The 20,771-nt window shown below is 46.3% G+C and overlaps 1 long non-coding RNA gene across 3 annotated transcripts in view; it reads left to right on the top strand.

The window, feature by feature from the left end:
- The window catches only part of LOC146395072 (uncharacterized), a 198,452-nt gene extending 182,005 nt beyond the window's left edge, over positions 1–16,447 (top strand). For 2 of the 3 annotated variants that reach the window (XR_014834019.1, XR_014834020.1), the window contains 2 exons: positions 8,179–8,385; positions 12,455–15,804. This is a non-coding gene — a long non-coding RNA (uncharacterized LOC146395072). Of the gene's footprint in view, positions 1–8,178; positions 8,386–12,454 lie in introns of all 3 variants that reach the window. The other variant, XR_014834021.1, reaches the window with a different exon arrangement.
- Positions 16,448–20,771: the final 4,324 nt, after the last annotated feature.

The following is a 20,771-nucleotide window of genomic DNA, read 5'->3' as shown; positions in this document are numbered from 1 at the left end:
CACCAGATCTGAGCCACATCTGTGACCTACAGCTCACGGCAACGCCAGATCCTTAACCCAGTGAGTGAGGTCAGGGATCGAACCTGCGTCCTCATGGATGTTAGATTCATTTCCGCTGAGCCATGCGGGGAACTCCAAGATGGGATTATTTAAAAGTGATAATAGGAAAGAGAAAAGGGGAGGTAACTTGTACACTTTGCTGTCTATAATGAGGAAGGCAGGGCCCCAAGTGGTTACAGACTCTGGCCTCAGATCAGTGGGTTAAGGACCTAGCGTTGCTGTGGCTGTGGTGTAGGCCAGTAGCTACAGCTCGGATTCGACCCCTAGCCTGGGAACCTCCACATGCCCTGGGTGCAGCCCTAAAAAAAGAAATGAATCCCAGAGGAAGTCAGCAAGTTATCTTTTAGGAATGTAATTTCGGAGAGAGGTCATGAGAGGCACTCCTGGCAGGCTAGTGATGCTTTATATCTCAATTTCCACTGTGGCTAATTAGGTTGTTTGCTTTGTAAACATGCATCAGGCTTACTCTTTAAGATTTGTGCCCTCTTCCTTAGATATGGTATATTTCAATAAATTATAAAGTTTGGATATTGAGTATATATTTTACTATAGAATTGAGACTTGACTTTGCGTTTGAAAATCTTTATAAAATATGATTACTGTGAGCCCATGTGTGCTGGGCAATAGAAGGAAAACCAGGATGGGCACGCGAGGGTTTGACGGGGCGCCTTGGTGAGCTGGGTCATGGGCACATCTGTCCTCAGCAGCCGCTGGAGAGAACCACCGCTTACTCAACTGACTTTTCTAAACTCAGCATCTGGTCATGTCCCCCTCATTTGTAGGCTTTCCATTGTTTACATGAGAAAATCCAAAGCTCCACAGCAAGATAGACCAAAGCATTCACTTTCCAGTGCAATCTTAGTCCCAGAGGCACCTGCCCGCTTCCGTGTCGCATTCCCCCACCCCCCATCCACGCCCTAATCCTAAGCGCCCCTGAATGGGCCAGCCAGGGGGAAAGGCTCCAAGGCAAGGTTGTCTTGGTGTCTTTGCTGCTCCCTCACCTCACTTCAGCCCATCAGACTCCTATGAGGTCTTTCAAGTTGCAGTTCAGGAGGCCCTGTGGTGGCTCAGTGGGTTATGAACCCAACCAGTATCCATGAGGATACAGGGTTCGATCCCTGGCCTCGCTCAGTGGGTTAAGGACCTGGTGTGGCCCTGAGCTGCGGTGTAGGTGGCAGATGGGACTCAGATCCCGAGTTACTGTGGCTGTGGTGTAGGCCAGCTGCTGCAGCTCCAGTTTGACCCCTAGCCTGGGAACATCCATATGCTACAGGTGCAGCCCTAAAAAACAAAAAACAAAACAAAATAATAATAATAAAAAAGTCAATAAATCAAGCTGCAGTTCGTATGTCTCTTTTTCTCTGAAGCCTTTCTTCTTCTTTTTTTTTTTTTTTTTTGGTCTTTTTTTTGCTATTTCTTGGGCCGCTCCCGCGGCATATGGAGGTTCCCAGGCTAGGGGTCCAATCGGAGCTGTAGCCCCCGGCCTACACCAGAGCCACAGCAACACGGGATCCGAGCCGCGTCTGCAACCTACACCACAGCTCACGGCAGCGCCGGATCGTCAACCCACTGAGCGAGGGCAGGGACCGAACCCGCAACCTCATGGTTCCTAGTCGGATTCGTTAACCACTGCGCCACGACGGGAACTCCTGAAGTCTTTCTTGATGCACCAACCAGAGTGGAGCCCCTCTTCTTCATACTAACGCTTTGCCGTATAGTTGCCATGGCTCGCGCTATTTTATTTGTTTACATGCAGCCTGCCTAAGCAACATCTTTAATCCTTTTAAAAAATAAAACTATTGGCAATAAGGTTACAGTCTTCTCTGAGCACCGATCCCAGGCCACATCTCCTCCCCTCCCGCGTGCCTGGAGGTAACCTCGGAGTTTGGTGTGTATTCCTGCCGACTTTTCCTCCAAGACGGTATGTTTCAGAGAGCTGCCTGCGTGCATGCATGCAGAAACAGAGTCTCCCTCCTAACTGCTGCATTGAATTCTGTGGTATCCACCTACCACACTTCCTTCAGCATGAATCGTATTGATGGACATTTGGGTTGTTTCCAAGCTTTTTTCTAGCCCAACAGTGCTACAATAAACCGCTTATTTCTGTATTTTCTGCACACATATACAAGCATTTCCCTAAATAGCTCTTGGAAATTGGAATTACTAAGTCATAGGATAGACAGAAGTTTTTATTTTTTATTTTTATTTATTTTTAATTTTTTTTGTCTTTTTGCTATTTCTTGGGCCACTCCCACGGCATATGGAGGTTCCGGGGCTAGGGGTCGAATCAGAACTGTAGCCAACAGCCTACGCCAGAGCCACAGCAACTCAGGATCCGAGCCGCGTCTGCAACCTACACTACAGCTCACGGCAACACCGGATCCTTAACCCACTGAGCAAGGCCAGGGATCGAACCCGAAACCTCATGGTTCCTAGTTGGATTCGTTAACCACTGCGCCACGACAGGAGCTCCTCCAAGACAGAAGTTTTTAAAATCGTTCTTTCTCAGCTAACTAGATTGGGAGTTACGGTATTTGTTTTTGTAATCTTCAGCTTAGCCCAACCTGTGTCTTACACATACCCTATGACCCGGAGGTCCTACTCGCTGTAGTAGGGAGCTCAGGGATGAGGGAATGAATCAACAAATGAAAAGACGAACAAGTCAGTGGATGACTTTCAGAGTAATTGCTATGAGAATTCCTGCCAGAAATGTGAAAACTAATAAGGATCAATTAAATGGAAAACAGAAACCCTCTGAAATGATGCCATTAGTGAAGTGGGCATTGAATGCATTTTAATGAGATGATTTTAAGGAAATGAAGTATTGGACTCTAGCTTTTAGGGGGCAAGACCCGTGCCACAGAATCTAACAGGTAATGGTGACAGAGCCTGGCCTTGGCAAGGACGGTGCATAAAGCCAAATGCAGTGGACGGCAAGGCGGGTGCTTGCTGTCCCTGGTCTATACTGACAGCTGGAAAGCCAGCCCTGTTCTTTGTGGCTCGAATGCGCGTCATGAGTTCCAAGAACAAGTGAACACGAGTGGATGTTTTCTCAAATGTTCTCTGATTTTTAAATTCTTCCCAGTTGCTCTGTAAACATTTAAAAACACATTACTCAAGAGGATCCTGACGGAAGTAGCCTATTCCTGGTACCAGAGCTGCCTCCCCGGGGGGGCGGGGGGAAGAGAGCATCCAGGGAGAAGGTACAATGTCCTCCAGGAGTGTACCAGGTACTCATTTGGCTTTTGCCAAATAAGAGAGTCAGAGTAACAGAAGGATTCCAGGGTCCTGGAGGTGTGGGGTCTCAGGTGCAAACCCGAGTCCTTATTTATTAAGTTGGCAGTATTGACATTTCGGCCAGATGATCCTTTGCTGGGGTGGGGCTGGGGGGCTGTCCTTTGCACTGAAGGGTGTTTAGCAGTGCCCTTGGCCTTCATTCAGAGGATGACAGTAACACCCTCAGTTAGGACAGCCAAAAACGTCTCCAGACAATGCCACGTGTCTCCCGGAGACAAAACACCTCCAACTGAGAACCGCTGCCTTGACTCTATTTTCCTGATTCCTTTAAAATCCTTTGAAGAGTCCTTTACAATTGTGACATTATTATTTTATTGCTGGCCTAGCATATCTCAGTTTACAAGGTCAGTTTTACAATAATTTTTTAGTCATATGCTATATGGAAGAAGGTTTCTCCATGTACCACTACCACCAATAACTGAGCATGTTTGGTGGATAAATGTATACCTGACTCTGCTATGCCTTTTTTTTTGTCTTTCTAGGGCTGTACCTGCAGTATATGGAATTTCCCAGGCTAGGGGTCGAATCAGGGCTGTAGCTTCCAGCCTACACCACAGCCACAGCAACTCAGGATCCAAGCCTTATCTGCGACCTACACCATAGCTCACGGCAACACCAGATCCTCAACCCACTGAGCGATGCCAGGGATCAAACCCGCATCCTCGTGGTTACTAGTCAGGTTCATTACCGCTGAGCCACAACGGGACTCCTGCTTTGCTCTTATGTTATTCAATTCATAAAACAGTCCATTAAATAGGTGCTACTATTATCCTCAGTTTCCATTTGAGATACTAAGGCACAGAGAGGTTAAGCAACGTGACCCAGGCTACACAGTGCTTATGAGTGGTGGAGTCAAGGATGTGAACCCTGGCAGCCCAACTGTCAAAGGCAGTTTAAGCAGAGGCATCACCTTCCCATTCAGTCAGAAAAAATGTATTGAACAGCTACTTGGATTCAGGCACTTTGCAAGACGCTGATTGCAGAGATGAGTACAATTTGGCTTTTTCTTTCACGGTCCAATGGGAGAGACAGATAAAACCAAGTCATAGTTATACCAGGGGATAGGCACCCCCATGAAGATAGATCCAGAGAACACCGAGACACAGATGTATTTGAAACTTGATCCTAATCTTAAGCATTAAGTTCTAAGAATCAGTCCAAGTTCATGTGGTGAATTTCAGGGCTATAATGTGGGTGCCTGCTTCCCAGTCAAAGGCTCTACCCATGAAACCAGATCTTCCTGCTTCTCTCAGCAGTCTCCATAATCACCTCCATCCCCGCCCAGCCAGAGTCTCTCCTGTAATCGAGAGGCTGCTGGGGGTATTGCCTAACAACTAGACTCACACAGTCTAGTTTGGAGTTTTCCCCATTGCAAAGTCCCCTCCAGTAAGGAGAAAAACTCAAGCTGTAGGAAATCTGTAACCATTAGGGTTCCAGCAAGAGACATGGTGCATGCAAAGGGTTGAACTCAAGAGGACTAGTGGGGTCTGCCATTACCACTCCAAGCCTCAAGGGCGGAGGGGAAGGGATGCGTTGCTGGAGCCTGCAGAGAGCTGGGTGTCCTAGAAGGACCAGCAGGTCAGAGCAGCTGCTGTGGGGCGAGACAGCAAGTGCCAGGTCTGGGGCAAGACATGAGGTAAGATGGGTGACCAAACATGCTGCCCTCATTCTCTTCCCACACTCTGGTCTTCTCCGGGCCTCTCCTACCTGGCAAACCAATCCGACAGCCCGAAAGCCAGGGTCCCTTGGTGACACCCCATGGGGATCCCCTTCTAGGACACAGGGTAGGGGCAGTGACAGATGGAGTTTCTATAGGATTCTCTGAAAACGGAGGATAACCAGCAGAAGTGGGCATGGCTCGGGTGTGGAGGGCTGGGCTTGTCCTTGAGGAAAAGTCCCTGTGACATCCCCAGGCTGGGTCAAGAGTGAAGCGTGGTTGAAGGTGGGAGTCCGAGGGGGTCACTGGAGTTGCAGGGCTTGAGGATTAAAGAAAGTGAGGACATTTTGAGCACAAGGAGTGCGGAGAAGTGGAGTTTTCCTGAAGGCTGCACAACAGTCAGGTCTACTTTTAATGCTCAGGAATGTGTTTCCTGGAAACCCTTCGAGTCCTTGCGGGCTGAGCTGCTCCACGTTGGTGGCTGATAAGCAGACTCCATTTGGGATTCAAAGTCAATGACTTTTTCAAGTGGCCTGGAACGAAGCTGCCTGGATTAGTAGCAGGCTACATCCAGCAGCTGCTGCTGCTGCTTTTTTAAAAATAAGCCCCCAGTGTTTGATGTGATTTGAAAAAGTGCTACTTACTGGACTGGTTCTCTCTAGGTGTGTTTTATGGTAGCATTTCTATTTTGTATCTTAACCACTGTCCCTCCCTGAAAGCTGGTGTTTGGGAACTCAGAAGCCGAGAAATGCCTGTTGTTTTCTTTGCTTTCTGCTTTCTGTTCCCTGAGGGAACCGTGTGGAATGTCTGATGATCGAATGGAGGAGGGTCAAGAAGTAGAGGAAAGGGAGTTCCCGTCGTGGCGCAGTGGTTAACGAATCCGACTAGGAACCATGAGGTTGCGGGTTCGGTCCCTGCCCTTGCTCAGTGGGTTAACGATCCGGCATTGCCCTGAGCTGTGGTGTAGGTTGCAGACGCGGCTCGGATCCCGCGTTGCTGTGGCTCTGGCGTAGGCCAGCAGCTACAGCTCCGATTCGACCCCTAGCCTGGGAACCTCCATATGCTGCGGGAGCGGCCCAAGAAATAGCAAAAAAAAAAAAAAAAAAAAAGAAGAAGAAGTACAGGAAAAATACTTCGAATGAGAAACAAACCAGTTATATCAAGCTCTGTTTTTATTCGCAGACTGTTATTAGGCTACAAAGACTCTCGCTAGTCCCAAACCCTTGTCCAGATTTTATCCCATCCTGCACTGCAGCCAAATCCCACTTCTCCCTCCCCGTCTGCACTCCAAGCCTTTGCTTATGGCGTCTGCTCTGCCCAGGATCTCCCTCCTCTCATCGCTCCTGTCAAACTCCTACCCATCCTTCAAGGCCCAGCTCAAATGCCCCTTTATCTAAAGCCTTCCTCAATCCCTGCAGTCAGTATACTATGCCTCTGTGATCCCAGTTTGTCCTTTGGCCTCATGCGATGGTTATTTCTTTGATCTCTTTTCCATAGGGTGTAAGTTCCCTGAGACCGGGTCCCATCCCATGAACGGTCTTATCCTTGATGAGGCTTTGACTCTTGTGAGAGGGACCATTTGAGCCCTGGGATAGTAAGCAACTGAAACGGGCTCTGGTTAGATTGAATGGAATAATACTGCTCATCAAAGAGCTAGCAGAGCACATGAGCCACCTAGGCTCTCAAAGGGCTGCTCCAGGGTCCGCAAGTAGCCTCAGAGGTCAGAGGACCTCCTCTCCAGAGCCCCGCTGGGAGCAGGCTCCACGGCGCCGATCCCGTGCTGTGTGCCTTTCAGGTCCCAGCTTCATGTTCCTGGAAGAAAAACATGGCTAGCTCATTTCAGGCCCTGGATCATCCATCATAAGGCTCAGGGGCACAGAGTCATGTAGCAGATGTTGGGGCCACCCCTCTGTCGCCAGGGATGGTGTGTGTGTGTTGGGGGTGGGGGGTAGATGTCAAGCTTCAGCTGTTCCAGGATGTGTCTCCTGCAAAGCAGTCCATTAAGGGTGAGTGGAAGAGAATTACAACAAATGCAGAAGCCGAGAATTAAGGCCCAGCTCGGAGTCACCCCGGTCTTGGGGAGTTCTCCTACCACGGGAGAGGGACTCGTGGGGCAAGAGTCTAGGTCTTGACCTCAGAGAGTCAGACAGTCTATGGATTAAAAAACATTCTATCCCTAGAGCATCAGGTGAGACCATCTTGCAAACATTTAGCATATTTACATGCTGCTTATTTTGATTCTCTTATTCATTTAAATGCTTTTTACACGTGAATGTAGTTTTTGTACATGAATCGATGCTGAAAGGCAGGGAGCACTGCAGAGCAATGCAATATATTTTCAGCAGACCCTCTGATTTCTGCTTCTGTGACTGAATTCATCGCTTAATGGCTCCGAGCCTTAGTTTCCTCATCTGCAAAATATGGATAAGGTGCTGCTTGCCTCAGAGAGTGGTTGTAAGGGGTACATGAAAGGGTGTGGGTGTGAAGTTCAATGCTTGTTGTTTCTTTTCAAAGTCATCATACCTTTCAAAAATAAATGAAAATAAAAGTCCTAATAATTGTACAACTCCACACACACACACATTACCCACCGATTGGCAAAAATACATCATGACAAAAGGTTACCATGAACTCAGTCAAACGTTTAAAAGAATTTGTACTTGCAGCAGAAATTGACAGAACATTATAAGTCAACAACAATAAAAAATTTTTCTAAAGAATTTATACTTGGGAGTTCCTGTCATGGCTCAGTGGTTAATGAACCCGACTAGCATCCATGAGGACGCGGGTTCGATCCCTGCCCTTGCTCAGTGGGTTAACGATCCGGTGTTGCCGTGAGCTGTGGTGTAGGTCGCAGATGTGGCTCGGATCCTGCGTTGCTGTGGCTCTGGTGTAGGACAGCGGCTACAGCTCCGATTGGACCCCTAGCCTGGGAACCTCCATATGCCACCAGTGTGGCCCTAAAAGACAAAAAAAAAAGGAATTTGTATTTGAAAAGTAATAGCATATTTAGCAGGCATTTTGCACTTCTTGTTCAATAAATAGGACAACACTTGGGGCCCTTGGGTGTCATTCCATAATCCTCTGGGGCTTTGCGAGCTTCCCCCCCAAGGCTAACTGCGGGACCCTAACTTGTTTACCCTGTTGTTTTTCCTGTCTTCCAGCTGGCACACTTCCATCAGGAATTTCTCCTAAGCTGGGGGGCAGCCCTCCCTCCACCCCAGGGAAGGTGGGAGACAGAAGCTGCTGCCCTCATTCCTGCTGAGGAGCCCCCTGCGGGGAGGGAGCGGCTCAGGACCGGACCTGTGCTCTGCTCTCCTTCTCTCTGAGCTGCCCGTCTACAGGCCAGGATGTGGACGTGTCCTTTGGGGGTACGTGTTCTGAGGCTAGGTCTCTGGGACCCCAGGGGGCTGCCTGCATCTCCCCAGATGGTCTGCCTGCCTTTGCCTTTAGCCTCAGGCCCCAGCTTCATTCCCCACGCCCCCCCTTACCTGATGGGACCTGCCTTTTGGTTCCCTTTTGGACCTAGAACTTCAGAGGATGGACCTGGGTTTGGGGAGGGTGGTGATGAACCTGTGATAGTCTGTCCAAGGCAGGTCCGGGACCAAATGCTGTCTGTGGCTTGTCCAGATCTTGTCACCACTCACCTCTGCTCCCTGAAGGCTGTTTACCTTGGGCACTCTCTGCTCGCTGCCCAAGGACTGCCAGTCCGCATGGAAGGAGTCAGTGCCCGGGAGGCGGAAGCAAGCACATTGGAGGAGGCGGTGGTGGATAAACTCAGCTTCTCGCCACTCCGTGGGGAGGAAGCTCCTGCCTCTGGAGGTGCCCCGGGGATGGAGCGCCAATTGCCGCACAGTAACAGCCTCAGCCGCGCACACTTTGCTCCCTTCCCTTCCTGCCTCATGTCCCCAGACCTGTCAGTGTCTCCTGGATCAGCTCCCAGCCCATCTCAGGATGGGCTGCTGGGGGAGCCCAAACCAAGACAAAGGAAGGCTCTGACTAATTGGCTCCCTCAAAACCACATTGCTATTTTTTTCCAAGCAATTTTGGATACAGAAAAATGCTTTCCAGATTTAACTATTAACTTGGGAACGGAGCAAAGCCAGCGAAAGGGAGCTGAGGTTAAAGGAGTAGCTAGTGTAGGCCCTAGCTGCTTTGTAATAGGTAGGAGACACGAGTGATAAAACCAGGCCTTTTCAAAGTTGGAGAGAACCTACTCTACGGTCTAACCTAACGGGCTCATGTTACAGAAATGGAGATGGAGGGGACAGGTCCCACAGCCTCACCCTGGCCTCCCAGCTCTGAGCCCGTCTACTGCCCCCGAGCCCAGGCGGTGCCCTGATGTCAGCATCTCCTGCCCAGGGTCCACCCTCATTTCTCTGTGCATCTCCTTCGGTCTGTTGCTCTGCCAGCCAGAGAGCTGGGCATGGGGCCAGGAGCCGGTGCCACTTTGTTGGGTGTATCAGCTGAGGTCTACTTGCTTTACTCTCATGAAGGACCCAGAACTTCAGGGGATGGACCTGGGTTTGGGAAGGGTGGTGATAAACCGGTGATAATCCTATCCAAAGGCCCTGCCATCTCCAGCTCCTGACTCCCCCCTCCCCCACCACCTCAAAGAGCTTCCTGTTCTTTCAGTTCACAGGCTGCCCCCCCAGCTACAGCCGAGACTACCCAGGCTCTGACACCACCCCCGCCCCTCCCTTTCTCACCCGGACCCAGAAGCTTTCAGGAGAAGCTTGTGTGTTTTGCCTGTAGCAGAACTCCTTAAACGAATCTCTCTCTCTATCCCCTGAAGCTTGGATGAGCTAGTTAATAGCAGTAATTTATGATGGACTGTGGGTGGTTTTTCTATACATTCATCCAGTCTGGGCTGTAAGCTTCTTATCTTCCTGTGGCTTGATCAGATCGTGGAGATTTTCCTCCCAGCTCCCTTTTTCCTTCTTTCACGCAAACTGTGCCAAAAAGGAGACACATATTCTTAAATGATGCTGTCGCTTCTCACTCAGAGGAAGAAAAAATATGCCCCAAAGCGTTCACTTCTCGTTCTGGGGAACACCTGGGACATTTGAGAGCTAGCACTTTATTGACGCCAGAGGGAAGTTAATCATTTAGTTTGATGTACTGAGAAGTTCTGTGTTGCACCTATAGGCTGAGAAGAGAAAGATGACAAAAGAGGTTTAGGACTCTGGTAGAACGGCCTCTTAAAGCAGGGTCTCAGCCTCAGCACTGTTCACACGGTGGGGAGGGTACCTCTTGGCTGTGGGGTGGGGGGGACGGGGGCTGTCCTGTGCAGGGGAGGGTGTTCAGCAGCATCCTTGAGCTCCACTCCCCAGATGCCAGTAGTGCCGTCCACCCAGCTGTGAAATCTGAAAATGTCGCCAGACGTTGCCCAAAACCTCTGGGGGGCAAAGCTACTCCCAGATGACAATCATTGCCTTAGGGGCATCTGATATGGATCGTTCTGCCGCCCTGTCACCAAGTAGCCTTCTGTTCCATCTCAGATTTTCCCAGTAGGACTAGCCCTTACCTGAGGGACAGTCACTCATTGATTAGCAGACCTGCGTCTTCAGCTGCATCTCACTCCCCCTATAAATTGATACATAGGTGATGGAACTTATATATTGGTTGTTGGTGTCTCTTGGGGGGAGTTCTTCTTCCAGAGACTCCTACAGCTCAAGGTCAAATTTGTTTTTAAGTTTCTCAATCTTTACAACCGATCCTCCTGAGAGCTTAGGCTGAAAGACCTGAAACAGACCTGCTCTTACACCCTGAGTAGGAAGAGTGGGCTTAGGGAAAAAGAGGGACTACCAGACATCTAAGCTGAAGATTACTTGTATCCTATCCTGACTCAGCATGGCATGTGTTTCCATAAGCTAATTAGCTCTAGTGAGATCGCGAAACAGAGAAATGATGGCACTGTGGCATGGAGGCTGGGCTAACTCACGCGTGGTTTTTTCCCCAGAGCAGGGGAGCCAGAGAGGAGAGGACAGGAAAATTAAAACCACCAACAGGAAGCAAAGAGCCCTCTTGGCTGTGGGACTGGAAGAGCCCTTTCAGCTGTATAATATTATATCTGAATGCAAATGCCTGTGGTCACGGGAAAAGGAAGTGCGGATGGCGGGAGAGGTACATCCCCCATCCACATGCCTTCACCTGTTAGCCAGCTCATATCTACTATCGTGATTCCCGTCGGGGCGCAGTGGTTAACGGATCCGACCAGGAACCATGAGGTTGCGGGTTCGGTCCCTGCCCTTGCTCAGGGGGTTAAGGATCCGGCGTTGCCCTGAGCTGTGGTGTAGGTTGCAGACGCGGCTCGGATCCCGCGTTGCTGTGGCTCTGGCGTAGGCCGGTGGCTACAGCTCAGATTCGACCCCTAGCCTGGGAACCTCCATATGCCGCAGGAGCGGCCCAAGAAATGGCAAAAAGACAAAAAACAAACCCAAACAAACAAACAAACAAAAAAACCCCATATTTCTCTTTAATTAAAGCCAGTGACATCCCTTGAAAAACATGTTTTTTGTTGATCATCAGGTGAATATTTTACTTTAAATTCTACGTTTCTTCAAGTTATGATTTTTCCCTCTGAATGTGAACAGATCCCAGAAACCATTGTCTTAAATGCTAGATACGTTTTATTTATTTATTTTGCTTTTTGCTTTTTAGGGCCGAACCCTCGGCCTATGGTAGTTCACAGGCTAGGGGTCGAATCGGAGCTGCAGCAGCCGGCCTACACCACAGCTCACAGCAATGCTGGATCCAAGCAATGCCTGTGGCCTACACCACAGCTCACGGCAATGCCGGATCCTGAACCCACTGATCGAGGCCAGGGATCAAACCTGTGTCCTCATGGATCCTAGTCAGGTTCATTACCTCTGAGCCACAGTGGGAACTCCTGGATATGGTTTAAATAGATGAGCTTTTGAGAGCAGGCCTCCTAGTTTACAAGCTGATGGAGTGTGTTCCAGCCTGTCCCATGTGATGGAACCAGGCAGAGTGAGTATGACCCTGCTTCACGGGGCCCAGCTTGAAAGATACAAGGGGCGATCTTATTGGTAACCGGAAGAGTCAGGTACTCAAGGGAGGGGGGAGCTGCCAGTGATAGTTTTCAATTCTGAAGCACCTCCTCTGTGCCCCACACGATGCTTCTGCAAGTTGGGGGGGCGGTTATTCCCATTTTACAGGAATTGGAGGCTTGAAAGGACTAAGTTCCCAAGGAGGACACACTCCAGTTTCCAAGCTCTTCAAATTATATGCTGCCCGTGAACAGTGGGTCTGCGTATGGGCACATGGGGCTGCTGTGAGTAGGGGTAAAGGCTGAAAGAAACATCTAGCGGGAATGTCATGGCTGATGAATCGGCAGCAGTGACATCAGCCCGTCAGGGTCCTGGTACGCGTGAGTACTAGTGATTATAGACTTTTCTCCTTTCTTCTATCATTTAGGATATAAATGAAATTTAAGCTATCTTTGGCCCTCAGCAAGTCATGCCTGGATGACAAGAAAAAGATGAGCCATGCTACTCTCTGAGCAGCTGGTGCAGGAAACGGAGACTCATCAACGAGGGAATCAGGGCATCTTTGGGAAAGCTAAGTTCCTGTCTCTTCTCATTGCATATATAGTGTGATGTGGACAGCTCCTGGTATCACACTCGTGTCACTTTTACTAAGCATCATATCATAACGTTATGATCCAGATGGTGACAATCTGTGGCCGGAATGCCCCTGGGAGTTGGCTGTAGGGAGAATAGAGAAGTTTCAGACAGGTCGGAAGAAGGGACTGTCATTCGTGTCAGTGTTGACATAAATTCTTCCCAGTGCCCGAAACACTGCCTAGAGAGTGCGTTCTTGATTAGCTGACATTCCAGTAACCAGAATTCTTGACAAACTGTCACGTCTGCACATCTGTTCCCCAAATGTGATTGATGGTTGTGATGAAGAAGCTGTGGGATTTCAGGGGAGACTTTATAAATCACCCGTGACTGTGTAAATAAGATTGACAAACATTATAGGGTCTAACTCACTTTTTTTTCTAGGTTAAAATTCTTGAAAATTGGTATTCTAGGGATAAAGCCTATGCAGGGATGCTCATAAACTCTTCAGTGACAAAGAAGGATCTCTCCAGTTGTAGGTTTAATTTGATTATTCAAATGATTGGAAACTAGTCCCAAAGTTCTTCTCTTATCATTATAGCCATGATGGATCAACTTGTGGCTGTAATAGTGAAGGAAAAATATGGTGATTCCTGGAAAGAAAAATAGGGGATTCCCTGCTGTTGATTTTCACTAAGAAAGGGATGAAAACCGAGTACAACTGAGGCGGTAGAAGTATGCACCCTGAATCATTGTGACAAAATGTGGAATTTAAGGGTCTGATGTGTGACCTGAGGCCTCACGCATCCGTCTGAGTGATGTGGATTGTTTCTACTGAGTTCTATACGAATTAATAAAGAGAATCATGGCCATGACAACTGGAATGATGCCTTCTCAGCCAGTGCAAATACCAAGCATTAGAACACGCAGGGTTGGAGTTCCCGTCGTGGCGCAGAGGTTAACGAATCCGACTAGGAACCATGAGGTTGCGGGTTCGGTCCCTGCCCCTGCTCAGTGGGTTAACGATCCGGTGTTGCCTTGAGCTGTGGTGTAGGTTGCAGACGCGGCTCGGATCCTGTGTTGCTGTGGCTCTGGTGTAGGCCGGTGGCTACAGCTCCGATTCGACCCCTAGCTTGGGAACCTCCATATGCCGCCGGAGCGGCCCAAAGGCAAAAAAAAAAAAAGAACACGCAGGGGTGGATAGACAATGGTAAGTATTGTTGTATCATTGACAATGGCCAGGAGAGAACAATGGTCTCCAGCCTCAGGGTTTGGAAGCATGATCCGGGCTCACTGCCTTACTTTTCGTCCTTTATAAACACCGAAAACTAAATGTGTGCAGTAACAGCACCTACCTCAGTTCATCTGAGTCCACCTGCTGTTTCTATGTCCAGCTGAAGGATCTGGGGAGTCAGGAAGGTGGCCATAGGAATGTCTACAGAGGATCTGAAACTGACAGCACTTATGACTTGAACCCAGCCAGAACCCAGACTGGGACTTGAACCCATGTTCCGGGACTCGAACCCAGCCTAAACTCAGATGGGACTTGAACCCATGGTTTTTAAAGTAGAATCATTCACCTGGTGTCTGGACTCACTGAGGTTCAGGTTCTTTGTGTGTCAGCACAGAAGGAATTCAGTGATGACAAAGCGATAGGCAAGAAAGAGATTTATTAGGATAGGATGCTTGTGAGAGATGCAAGTGGGCAGGCGAGGAGGCTTTGCCCCAGGATTAGGTGGGCTATGGTTTTATCATCCAAGGAGAGTGGGGGTCAGAAAAGAGTGCCTCTCTCTCTTTCTTCAAGTAGTAGCTCCTCCTTGGTATCTGGTAAGGGAACAGTGACCCTCTAAGGTCAAACGAGGACTGTCACGGTGCTTATTCAAACCAGCAGAAAGGGGGTCCTTAAAGTCCTGCCCTTGGTCTGAAGCTGAAGTCAGGTCTCACCCCATCCCCCACCCAGCCATCTGAGGCATATCTCTTGTCTCCACTCGTCAAGCTAGACTGCTTCATTCCAATGTCCCTCCTGAGCAGTTATTAACTTACAGTGATCTCCCAAAGTCTCCTAGATTTCCCTCCCTATCTGTGGTCCCTTACTGGAATTTCTGCAACTACCTGTGTGACTATCCTGCTCCATCCCTATCAGGTCCATTTTTTTTTCTCTTGTGCCATGTGAACCGGTGGCATAGATGGAACACTTAGAGGCTCCAGCTGGGACTTCAATTTCCAGTTCCGCATGTACAGAGCTTAGTAGTTGCCGCTGCATCCTAACAAGTTAAAAAGCTGAAAAGGTTCAAATAGGAACAACTCTTCTTGGATATGTCAGAGAAGGGGAGACACAGGGCAAACCACTGCCCCCAAGATTGGAGAGACAGGAAAATACCAGGAGTCACAGCTCCAAGCAGAGACTCACAAGCGAAAATTCCTGGGGGGTGGAGGGGAGCCAGGGCTGTGGCAGGAAAACTTGAGCTGTCATTGGCGAATGGCTGGAGGCTCAGTGTGTACAAGTCTGAGAGTTGAAAACTCCCGATGGACCCAGTCGTACGGGGCCCCTACAATCATGCAGGATTTACCTCCAGGGGCTTGACCAGATTCCCACAACAGACATGGGAGAAAAATCCCCTCATGTTTCTGGCAGAGGGAGAGGAAGGGAACCTTGTTGAAATACACCAGAGCATTCTATCCTTCTAAGCAAGCCCACCTTCAGGAGAAACTAGTGAACTATAGGCTAACAGCTCAGGGGCTATCAGAGCCCAACTGACCTGGGGGAAGGGAAATACCCAAATCTGGCCATCCCGTTCCACCTAATGAGAGAGAAAAAAATCTGAAAAACACTTGTGAAATTCACAGTCCAGGGGCACAGGCTCATTAAGAGACCAAGACCTCATGCTAGGGCTGTAGAATGCCTCCTCTCCCCCAACACCACCACATCACTAAAGCCTATGAATAGCAGCTCCTGTTGGTACATCCTGTCTGGCTATCAAGAAAAAATTACAAGGCAAAAACAATTTAAAGAAACAGCAAGCATCAGAAACAGATGTGGCAGGGATGTTGGAATTATCAGACCAGCGATTTAAAATACGACATGAGTAATATGCTTAGGGCTCTAATGGATAAAGTAGACAGCACGCATGAACAGATGGGCAGTGGAAGCCGAGAGAAAGAAATCCTAAGAAAGAACCAAAAAGAAACACTATAGATCAAAAACACCGAAACAGAAATAAAGAATGCCTTTAATGGGCTTGTTAGTAGACTAGATACAGTTGAGGAAAGAATCCCTGTGCTAAAGGATATATCAATACAGGCTTCAGCCAACAGACCTCTCTTGTGAAGCCCCTGGCTTTCTCTTCTTAAGAATAGTTAACAATATATTCCTCTCTAACAGAAGAGTTTGGAGGAATAATTAATAGTGAATTGTGCCAAAGCTAAGCACTAATCATAAAAAAAAAAGCTTATCATGGTAACCATTAGCTTTAAGCATGCACTTCTGGCAAATCACAGAAAAGTGCCACACTTTTATCTTGTTTAAATAATGAAGGTTATCTGTGCTCACAAAGTGTGCACTAGAGGCATTTTCTTTGACTGGCGACTCCTGGAAAATTTTTATGTTAAAAAACTGTTTCTGAGTAAGCATATTCCATCATGCATCTCCCACTGAGTGCAGCTATGACACCTAAAATGAATGCAATGAGGAGCTGCTGGAGGGCTCTGAAAAGTAAGTGCTATTTAGAGGAAAATTTACACCATTGAATGCTTATATTAGAAAAGAAAACAAAGGTCTAAATCAATAAACTTTCTCCTTCAGAAATGAAAAAACAGAGCAAAATAAAACCTAACCAAGCAGAAGAAAGGAAATAATAAAGAGCAGAAATCAATGACATTGAAAAGAGGAAAAACAAGGAAAACCAGTGAAACAAAAGCTTGTTTTTTGAAAGAGCAATAAAATCGATGTCTCAAGCAAGACTGACAAGAAAGAAAGAAAAGAAAGGAGGAAAGAAAGAAAGGAAAAGACAGACAGAAAGGAGGAAAGAAGGAAAGAAAGGGGGGAGAAACAAATTACCATTGTCATAAATGAAGAAGGGAAATCATTCCAAGCTTCACAGACATTAAAAAGGTAAGAGGCAATACCATAAACAACTCTACGAATAGAAATTCAACAACTTAGATGAAAGGGAACAATCCCTCGGCCATGATGAAATAGATAACTGGTACTATACCTGTTTTAGAAATAAATTTTTAGTTAAAGGCCTTCTGAAGAGGAAATCTGCAGGCTGAGATGATTTCACAGGTGCAGTCTATCAAACATTTAAATAACATTAGTTCTACACACTTTCTCCCAGAAAACAAAAGAGGAAGGAATATTTTCCAATGCATTTTATGAGGCCATTGTTACCTTGATACTGAAACCAACGACAATACAGGAAAATTGCAGACCATTATCCCTCGTGAATACAGCCACAAACCTGCTCAACAAAACATTGCAGCAATATTCATCAACAGAATCAAATTCAGCAACATATTAAAAAGAACCACATACCATGGCAAGCACAGTTTGTCCCTAGAATGCAAGGGCAATTCCATATTCAAAAAGCAATCAAGGTAAGCCATCAAATTAACAGTCTAAAGAAGAAAAAACCACAGGATCATATTAATTTTTGCAGAAAAAGCATTTGACAAACTAACATCCATTCCTAGTAAAACTCTCGGCAAACTAAGAATGAAAGGTAACTACTTCAACTCGGTCAAGGGCATCTATAAGACACCCACAGTTGACACCATAGTCAGTGATGAAAGACTGAATGATTTCCCCCTAAGATCAGGACAAGATAAGAATATCTGCTTTTATCATCCTAATGGACTTCAGCTAAGGAATGGATAAATGAGCCATGGTAGATTCATACAATGAAGTACTATTCAGCCACAAAAAGCAACAAATGACTGATACATACAACGACTAAGATGACTCTCAAACACCTTATGCTTAGTGAAAGAAAGCTAGTCTCAGAAGGTTACATACTTAACTTATTTGACATTCTCAAAAAGACAACATCAGGGTATTTGTTGGAAGACACATCAGAGGGTGCCAGGGGTTAAAAGTGGATAAAGGGAAGACTACACAGGTGTAGCCTCTATTGATGTACCGAGGTGATGGAACTCTTCTGTGGGGTGATGATGGCAATGGCACTTATGGGAATCTATACATGTGTTAAAATGTGAAGCTCTGCGTATTTTTAAAAAGTAAAGTAAAAAAAAAATCTCTGCAATATCATTTAGGCCACCAGCATTCTTTCACGTGGGATCACGTGAAAGGAGCTCAGCTAGAATATATGACTGAAGAAGGAGAGTCCAGGGTCTCTCTTGGTGACAGTCCCAGGACCAAGCAGCCCTGGTCTCCCTTTTCAGCAGCCGGTTTCTTACCTCTGGACTTCCTGCCGTCTATCTCTGTGTATGTTCATCTTTAATTTTGCTCCTGGAAAGGGTTCTCATGTCAGCCTCCAATGTTCTCCAGTGTTCTCACTGGATATGAGATGAGTTACCCTGTCCCAACAGGTTTGCCTTTTAAGTCTTCATTCTAAAGACAGAATAAATGTTTCTTTCCCCTTTCAAGGGATGTCTAGCACTTAGCAGGAAGGATTTCTTTGGGGGACATCCTTTCAGCATCTCTGAAACCACATACTTAGGCAACTGTTTGCCCATGAATAAGATTGGCTTTAATTATGCCTATTTGGGAATCTTCTCAGCCTTGCCTTCCAATGGAGTCTCTTTTACCTCATGTCACATGTGCAAGCCCGTTGACATCAAGGCCCTGTGTCCCCTTATTCATGTTTGCAGGAGAAAGAATGTTACCTCTCCTTCAATGGTAGAATGTAATTTATTCTTTTCAGGAGACCCTAGAACAGATGGCCATCTCTAAACCAATGACCACTGCCAAGGGACCCAATGCACTCAATGGCTTGAATTCATCAATAGCAGGGAAATGTCCCCCATAGCATCCTTGTTAGTAGAGACAGCAGTGATTTTTGGCACCTCCCAGACCCAGGTCCTAGTCCTGATTTTCTCCTAGCTATTTTAAAGCTAATGATTTTCTGTTTAAAATATATTTTCAGAAGTTATGCATACAGAATTTAGTAGCTGGGAGGTAGTTCATAAATGATAACGATTTAACTGTTCCAGGACCAGCCCCGTCTGCTGCTAAAGCCAGAAAGCATCCTAGTGATGGAAATAAGCATGAAGGGGAAAGCAGTGCTGTGACATGCACGGTGGAATTTGAATGGGGAAAATAAGATCTAATTCATTATTCTCTAAGGTAAAACTTGAGCCAAATGAAATATTTGTAGTCCATTAGTCTCTGAATTTTTTTAGCAGCCTCAAGTGTACGAAACAGATTAGACAAATTGCTTTTCTGTCCACTCATATGTATAGAAATACATTAGTAGGAGGATCCTGAAAGACTAGTGAGTCACAGAAATCTGAATAAACAAGGAGACTTGCATTTTCTTTCTTTGGCCTGAAGGGGAAAATAAAAACTATCTACAGCAAAGGCTTCCAACCTTGGCTGCCCATTAGAATCACCCGGGGAGCTTTTAAAAGCCCTGAACACCAAGACATATTCCAGGTGAATAATTTCAGAAGCTCAGCATGGGAGCCAGGTGGTCACAACATACAGCCTCGGTTGAAGGCCAGTGCTCTCCAGATATATGGACCTTTTTGCTGTTGGAGTGGAGCAAAAATGCAGGAATGGACAACATTATTAAGAGCTTGCACTGAAGTCATCGAGGTGATGTATTGTCGCAACAGCTAAAGACCCTTAAAACCATATTCTACTGGGATCCTCAGAGACAATGGAGCCACAAATAGTTTTCAGGTGACCTTGAGCAAGCTAAATGACTATATTTCTGGTTCCAGTGAATAATTTCATATTTTCTGCTCAGTAGGTGTCCCATCACTCTTTCTGTGACTCTTCTCTATTTGCTACCCATGAGTGAATTTTACATCCCAGAGCTGAAGTCACAAAAGGAACATCCTGAGATTGTGCAGAATAAAACAGAAAACCCTATGATTCAAGCAAGCATGTAGAAAACAAACAAACAAACAACAACAACAAAAAAAACAGTCACTCTAGCAACTTCAGGGAGAGAGAGAGTGTGGAAATTAGTCATCAATATTTAATTTCGAATGGAGAGACTCCCTCTCTCACACACTGTCTTGCTGGAGGAAATGTATGTCTTAAATATGCCAAGATAATTCAGGCCTGCCTTTGTAATTGTGAATTTAAATAACCACAGCCTTAGCAAAACATCTCTAATTTTCTCACTTTCACTTCTTCCCTGGAAGCCTATTTTGAGATTTATCAAATTCATGTCTTTTTAAGTAATTATTGTTAGTACATTTTAATCATGGGTCTTTAAACAGTTTTGCTGACTTATGTGACTGCTTTAATTTTACTAGAATTATCTGCTATAATTCTACAGATAAAGCAAGGCAGGAATAGCTTAATTCTTTTTCTACTACATTTTCACAACATTTTAATGAAGGCAGTTACTACAGCAAAAAAATTGCATTTCTATAGAATTGCCCAAACCATTACAAAATGTTTTATATAAGGAAAGTCAGGATGTTATTGGGTTTACCTTGAGAAAATACTATGTGATGCAAGAAGAAATGTTAAAAGAAGCAGAAAAGACTCGCCAGTGGACACTAAGGATGAAAATTTAATGAGAAACTGGATATTTATATAGTCTCAAATACCTTCCCAATTATTCCTTCCATTCCTTCCCTTTAATTTCAAGACAAAAAAAAAAAATTACAGTGGAAAAACGTGGTAGACCACACCTAAACGGAACAAAGATAACACCAGTAGTGGAACAGACACAAATCATGTGCCTCCTGATATGATGCGCTGAGAACATGACCTCGGTCTGTGGTATTCTTCCCCAAAATGCATCATGTAAGTCTAACCAGGAGGAAACATTCAGCAAATTCAAACTAAGGGGCATTCTATAAAATAACTTGCCAGTACTCATCAAAACAGTTAAGTACGTGAAAGATGAAAGGTGTCTAAAGAGATGCGGACTGGATTTTTTTTTTTTTTGGCTGTAAAGGACATTACTAGGAAAAATGGTGAATTTATATAAATAGTGTAGATTAGAGAAGAGTATAGTATCAATTATAAT

Source organism: Sus scrofa, chromosome 18 (assembly GCF_054392235.1).
Source record: "Sus scrofa isolate SSC_HxYL_T2T_F1_AM1 chromosome 18, Sscrofa_HxYL_maternal_Yorkshire_Landrace_v2.0, whole genome shotgun sequence".
NCBI lineage: Eukaryota > Metazoa > Chordata > Mammalia > Artiodactyla > Suidae > Sus > Sus scrofa.
The sequence above is the reverse complement of the archived record's forward strand: the minus strand, read 5'-3'. Positions and strand labels throughout refer to the sequence as shown.